The sequence below is a fragment of the Antechinus flavipes genome, chromosome 1 (genome assembly GCF_016432865.1).
Source record: "Antechinus flavipes isolate AdamAnt ecotype Samford, QLD, Australia chromosome 1, AdamAnt_v2, whole genome shotgun sequence".
NCBI classification, from domain to species: domain Eukaryota; kingdom Metazoa; phylum Chordata; class Mammalia; order Dasyuromorphia; family Dasyuridae; genus Antechinus; species Antechinus flavipes.
This window is the reverse complement of record NC_067398.1, coordinates 652,076,911-652,084,584: the sequence shown is the minus strand read 5'-3', so window position 1 is coordinate 652,084,584 and position 7,674 is coordinate 652,076,911. Positions and strand designations below refer to the sequence as shown.

The following is a 7,674-nucleotide window of genomic DNA, read 5'->3' as shown; positions in this document are numbered from 1 at the left end:
TATGGGTCCAATGATCCAGTCAGTTCCAAATCTAAATTGTTGTACTATCATTGAGCAAATCCACAACTCTCTACCTTTTTCACAAAGATATCATGATCATTTTTGTTAAATGTCCTGGTTAAGTACAAGTGTATCATGTCTGCTGCATCCCTTTGATCTATCTACTTAGTCCTGTACAGAAAAAAAAGGAAATAAGATTAATGTGCTCTAACTTGTTTAGAATGAACTCATACTAGCTAATAGTGATCATTGGTTCTGTTTTCTTAGTTCTCATAAACATTCCCTTTAAAAATGCTCAGTAGGATTTTGCTAGGAAATTAAGCTGTTGTCAATGTGGTAAAATGGAACAAACATTGGATTTGGAGTAAGAGAACCAATGGTTACATTCCAAATCTTTTACTTCCTACTTTTGTGATTTTGAGCAAGTTTGATTTTAGGTTCAGTTTCTTCACTTATAAAATTAGGATATTGTGCTCTATGGCCTCTTTTGAGTCTTAAATCTATTGACCTATGGCCTTGTTTTTACTTGGGAAAGGAATTACGGGGTCTTGAGGAAGTTATTTAATGAGTTAGTGATTTTAAAGACTGGTTTTCTTATCCCATTCATTGGTTCTTTAAATCCATAAATTTCAATGAAGAATAGAATTTAAAATACCCGATTAGTACCTGATCTATTGTGCTACTGAGTTATAGGGTGTGTGTGTATGTCAGCCATTTGGGATAGTATTGCCAGTTTGGGGTCAGTTTAAGTAAATGGATAATTTAAATGGGCAGAAGAGCTGATAACATGGTCAAAACTATGCTTTAAGTTATTTTGGAAGTTGTGTGGAAGATGAATTAGAGAGTACAGAGATTTAACTAGACTTTTACAAGAGTCCAGATAGGAAGTGATGAGGGTCTGAACTGTATACAAATGTGTGGGACAGTGACATTTACCCAAATTAACATCAGAGACTCTTAAGGTAAAAAGCAAAAAAGGATTTATTATGCTCTGAGAAAGGGCAACTCCCAACAAAGTGTCAGTAGAGGCGTACAAAATGCAAACTGCAAAACATAAGATTATAAAGACCCTAACCAGAAGTCCCAATCTCCTCCTTTTGACCTTTTCTTCTATTGGCTGGGAAGTTTTAATTTACTTAGAGCCCAGAAATGAAGAATACTATACACTCTTTACTGTATTAGCTGCTTAAATGCTAATGAAAAGGTATGTGTGGGAGGAATAGGAGGTAAATATTTATCTAAGATAATTGAATATCTGCAATTTTTAGCTATAGTTCAATTTGTTATTGCAAAATCTCAAGTCACAATTAGGGTATAGGTCAAGAATATCTTATGAAAGGTCTTTACTAAACCATTCAGTATCTCCTCTTATTTATTAACCTTTGAAGACCTCTCACCCCATTCTTGATATATTTCCTCAACAATCTTGTCCTCAGTCTCCAATCCCTCTGGACTTTTTCTTTTTCTCTACTGGGATCCATATTCTTCCTTTTAATGCTCTGGCATTAAAACTGGCAAAAGAAGTTTGTTATTAGAACTGAGAAGTCAGCTTTTGCAGGCTGACTTCCTTGGTAGTAAAGTAGCAGAGAAATCCTCTAGCAGAGAAAGTTTCTAGCAGAGAAATCCTGACAGAGAGGTGAATAAAGTCCTATTAGGGAAATAGGTGAGAGAGATAAACAGGGAGTAATGCTGAAAAGAGAATGTCTTTTCAGTGGGCAGAGAGTCCCAGCTATGCCAAGGAGAGAGAGAGGTTCCTTGGCATAATTCCTGCTTTTGGATCCTCTCAAGGAATTGGGCCAAAGGAAGCTTGTTATATGGGTAGTTCTTGGTGGGGGATGGGGGCAGTTTAAGTTGAAATCAGAATAGATAATCTTGGAATTGAATGAGTGTCCCTGGACTAATCTCTAACTCAATAGAGTTGGCTAGAAATCTTGATCTCCAGCTCAGACTAGGAATGGTCCTGAACTCAATTAGTTCCACTCAGATAACAATGAAACCACTTTATCTTGATTCCCTGGGGCTGGTCTCTCAGGAGAGTGCTTCTCTGAGGGAGTTTCCCTAAGCTTTCCCCCCAAAGTCCGAGAGAGAGTAAGAGTTTGGGGCTCCCCTTATCATTATCATTCATACAACCACAACATCTCTTCTATATGTTCTGTTCTTTCCTTTCACTATCCTGTGCAGGCTCTTATCATCTCATTCCTGGACTATTAAGAACAGGCTGCTGGTGGGTTTGCCTTCCACAAGTTTTTCTCTACTCCAATCTATTTTCTCTACATAGTAGCCAATGTTTTTTCCTGTCATTTCTCTGACCATGTCACCTCCTCCATTAAATTCAGTGGTTCCCTATTACCACAAGGACCTAATATGAAATACTGTTTATCTTTTAAAACCCTTCATAACTGACATATTTTTCATTCTTTCTTGTAAGGAAAAGAATGGGATGAAGAATTTATGCTTCAGATTCCTAGATTTTAGACAAAAGTTGTTAACAAAAAATTTTATGCCTTTTATAACCTTTCATATCATTTGGCTTTATTTCATTTTTAAATGACTTAAATGAAGTTTTTCTTTAATGCTTTCAGTGCCTGCCTATGAAAAACAAAACAGATTGTCTTTTGGGGATCAGATAAAGTATTTGTTTCTTGCTAGGCTAGCCTGCTACTACAATTTTGATGTTAATATCTTCAAGTTTTTGTGATTCCAGGCTGACACATCCTTTGTTTCTAAAGTTCTTTAGCTCCTGGGTATTCTCTATAGACAAAAGAAAATATATGGTACTTAAGAACCTTTTATTTTCTCTACAATCTTGTAGACCAGTCAAAGGACAGATACGTATCAAACTTCTCCCATAAAGCAACTTGTCATAGTAAAATTTAAAAGTGGTTAAAAAAAAAAGTAGAAAGACTTATGAAGGCTAATTTCTGTTTCTTTTGGGTGACACTGGGAATGGTAATGACTTCTGGAAAGCAGAACAAATTCATATTTGAACAACAAAATTAAACCTTGAAAAAAGTGACTTATGAATACAAGACCAACACTAATCTCAATAATTTATTCAATATGTGACAAAGACTTCATCTACCCAGAACAAATAAATTAGCTATGAAAGGTACCTTGAGATAGCTCCAGGCTTGAATATAAATCAAATCACAATCAAGTCTAGTCAGCTTTTTTAAAACAATAGTAACAACAAAAGAAATAAGCTTTAATGATATTCTGTTTAAAGAAACAGGCCCTAGGAATTTTTATATGGCTAGATTCAGATTAGTGAAAAGAATTAATCACTCCAAAGTATTTGCGTTATTCTAATTTGTGATGCATATTTTCACTGTATTTGCACCTATCACTGTGTTTTATGTCATTATAAAGTACATCCAGCAACATGATGCTAGGATAGAGACTAGATCTGGGGGTTAGTTTGTATGTAGTAAAGTCACTAAAAAACAAAATTTTTTTCACCTCAAAAGTCATTGAATTGTGCACACTCTTTGATCTGGAATAAAGAAAACTCCCTCCACAAGTCAGGACCTTTTATACAATGTTGTTGTAATTTAGAGTATTGCACAGAACATTGAGAGATTAAATGATTTATGGAGAGTTAACATAGTTTATCATGAGCAGGCCTTGAATTCAAGTCTTTCTGACAACAAAACCAGTTTTATATTCATTATGTCATTCTACCCTTCATGTTGCTAGTAGGTATGTTTCTAATTTCAATTCAATAAGCATTTAATCAGATTGGAGTATTTTTTACCTTTTAAGTGTATACATTGTCTGCCACATATTCTGGCAATAAGAAATGCATTTATTTCTAAGGCATGGAGACAAAATTATATGATCTTCATGCTTATAAAATATTCTCCTTGCTTTTACCACATGAAGAGAATAAAAAAGTGATATCTGTGCAGAAAGCTGGATAGACACAAAAGTATTTCCTTTTTGAATATTTTGTTTTAGGGTAGTAGTTCTTCATCTTTGTCATGTCCTGTATCCTTTTGGCAGTCTAGTGAAACCTATAAATCTTTTCTTAGAATAATGTTTTTTTTAAATATGAAGGAAATGCTAAATTTTAACTAGCAATTAGTAAAAAATTATACATAAGACTCCTAAAAGTTTGAGGAATCCTGCCCTCATAGCTGATAGTTAAATAATCAATCACCATTATTTAAGTGCCTACTTTGGGTCAGGCACCATGCTAAGTGCTATTGCAGAGAACTAGTATAGACAAATCACAAATGGTAATTGGGGAAGAAACTTCAGGATTGTATCAAATAGAATACGTAAGGAGAGAAGCTGTAGTGACATAAAATTTAAAAACTGGAAATAACTTCTGTTGGTACTATTAGCTTCTTTTGAAATGCCTTAAAATAAAACATCTTGAAAAGAATTAAATAGAAAATATAAAAAATTCTGAACAATGACTGCATATCTGATCTAGCTACCGTTAGTGTCAAGATTTTGAAGAGATTGCAAATGAGAGCATAGCAGAGATGATTATTTGGATAAAGAGAGAGGAATGAAATGACTAGAGATAAAGGTAAGGTGGTGGGGAGAAAATAAAAAGACAGATACAGAAATAGATGTATATGTAAAAAGAGAGAGACGACAGACAGAGAGACAGAGAGAGAGACAGAAAGAGAAGAGAGAGACAGAGACAGAATCAGGGAGACAGAGAGACAGAAAAAGTAAAAGAGAGAGAGAGATAGAGATAGAGTCAGAGATCGAGACAAAGAGAAAGAGAGATAGAGTCAGAGATAGAGACAGAGAGAATGAAAAGATTGATAATGATTAGAAGGGGAATAACAAGAGTTTAGAATCATGGATAATGATGATCTAACTCACCTTGCGAGTTAACTATCCTTGTAGATAGCTGAGGTAATTAGCATTGTCTAGAAATATGGGATATAGAATTGATGTGGATGAGGATGATAAGGAGGATCAACATGGATTCTGAAATTCTCATATATAAGGGCAGAGGTAGAGATGGAAAGTAAAACTGTGAAACCAGAAAATGACTTCTTTATGAAAGGAAGGAAAATGAACTGGACATTGATACTTTGCTTCAACAAAAATTTGGATTGGGTGATTTGTTTCAGAATAATGATGGCAAAAGGAAGTCCTAGAAGTGGCAGAGTTGATTGAGAAGTAGGCACTCTTTATTTCTTGGTATCTTTTGATTTAAAATTTTTGGGGGATCTTTTTGGTTTTTATACTTTATGGTATAGTTTTTATGTTTTTGAAACCATATTGCTTTCATGATATAGGTACCATATGAGATCATGATGATTCCTTTTCTATTGACTAATATTTTATTTAGTATTTTTACATCCATAATCATTCATGAAATTGGTTTATGATGTTTAATGTTATTTTTGTCTAATTTAAAGATTTACTCCATAAGAAGATATTTCATCTTTCTCTATAATTATGAATAAATTTTTCATCAAAGGCATTATTTGGTTATTGGGAAGATTGAAAAAATTCTGTGATACCATCCATCTGTAACAGTTTTAATTTATTTTTTATTGTGTAATAATACTTTGGTGACTTATCTTATTTCTTCCTCTAAGATTGATCTATTTAGATTATTCATTTTTTGTTGTTTCAATGTTGGCAGTTTATATTTTTGTATACAATCCTCTATTTCTTTTAAATTCTTTGATTTGTTAGCCTATCACTATGCATAACATTCCCTAATAATATTGGATTTCTTTTGTATTTTAAAAGCATTATCTAATCTACATATGAAGAAAGAGACTTAGAGAGGCTCATTAACTTGTGACAAATTACACAGGTAGTAGTGTTGGACCCAGGATTTGAACCTAGGTCTGTTGACTCCAAACATACTTTCCATTGTACCATCCATGTCTTCCACTTGCTTTGACATCTCCTTTTCTATTTGTGTTTTTGTTCCTGCCCTTTTCATATTAACTTTACTAATGCTGGGTCTTTTATTGGCTTTTTTTTTTTTTTTTTTTGCTGAGGCAATTGCCCAGGATCACACAGCTAGCAAGTATTAAGTGTCTGAGGTCAGATTTGAACATAAGTCCTCCTGACTTCAGGGCTGGTACTTTATCCCCTGTGCCACCTAACTGCCTGACTCTTTTCATAGAGTCAACAACTGTGTTTAAAGAAATTCAACTGTTCTTACATTTTATATTCTGTTTATTTTATCCTTTCCCCCCTTTCCTTTGAATTAATACTTTATTTCTTTTCCCACAAGCTTAGTTAATTTATCTTCTCTTTTTGGGTTAATGTAAACATTAAATGCTATAAATTTTCCCCTAAAGGATTGCTTTATTGGGATCCTATAAATTTGCATACAAGTTATTATACATTAAGTGATCTATTACCAAGGAATGGCTGGAAAAACTAAGGCATATGAATATAACACAATATTATTGTGCAATAAATAGTAAATATGAGTTCAGAGAAACACAGCAAAGACTTTTATGAATTCATGGGGAGCAAATAAGCAGAACTAAAAGAACAATATAAATAATGATTAAAAGAATGGATATGAAAAGACTATGGATAGGAAACTGAATTCTTTCATCTAGAGAACAGATAATGGAATAGATATTCTTCCTCACAATAATGAGGTAAAGTACTACCTGGGCAGAATATTATATATATGTTATCAGATATAGTCAATGCATTTTATGTTTTGTTTAATTGTTATTTGTTATAAAGGAGAGCTTACTGATGGTGTTGAGATGGGATAAACAACCAAAAGGCTTGACTAAAACATCAAAAAAAATCTTATTTTTCTTCTTTAACTTTACCATTGGTTAATAAGAAGCTTTAAAATTTTATGTATAGTTTATTAATTTTTTTCCAACCTATTGCTGTTTAATTTTTATTTTATTGTCTTATGATCTGAAAATACACTGGACAATTTTAACTTTTTTTGAATGTAGATGGGTTTCTGTCACCTACCTATATGTAAGGTACTGTTCTAGGTGCTGGGGCTAAAAAAGCAAATAATCTTTTCTCTCTTATATTTTATTTGGAATGTGAGGCACAACATGTACACAAAACGATATTCCTATAATTGTATGAGTCTTGTCCTGGAACGATCTGCCTTAAGTAGTTGCATGGGTTGCAATATCTGTGAAAGCCACCAGGTGACACTCAAGGCTTGCTGTATCTGCTTGCAAGTTAATTGTTAACTGCCTGCTATGGTGTCAGGCATTGTGCTAAATGCTAGTGACAAAAAGAAAAACAAAAACCAATACCTGCTTTCAAGAAAGTCATAGTCTAATAGGGAATACATATCATGGAAGGCATAGAAGACATTGTGTACAAATGAATGAAGATGGGAGATAAAATGTTTCGTGTAAAGAATAGTAAAAAGGTTAGTTTGGTTGAACTACTGAATGCTTAATGAAAGGGGTTTGTGTATAATAAACTAGAAAGGCAGGTTGGAGCCATATTATGAAGACTTAAACACAAAACAGTGAAGTGTTATTTACACACAATAAAGAGCTACAGAAGTTTATTTAGTAAGGGAGTGAAATGATGATATCTGCATTTTAAGAAATCACTTTAGCAGCTGTGAAAGTTGTATTAAAGAAGCAGGCGATTTGAGGCTGGGAGACTATTTAGGAAGGCATTGCAATAGTCCAGGTACCACATAAGTAGAGGGAATGGATTGATGGATGCTAAAGATGT

The 7,674-nt window shown here is 33.5% G+C and overlaps 1 pseudogene; it reads right to left on the bottom strand.

Annotated features, from left to right (window-relative positions):
* Positions 1 to 7,674, bottom strand: part of LOC127544676 (ribonucleoside-diphosphate reductase subunit M2-like) — a 681,272-nt pseudogene that overhangs the window by 618,147 nt on the left and 55,451 nt on the right.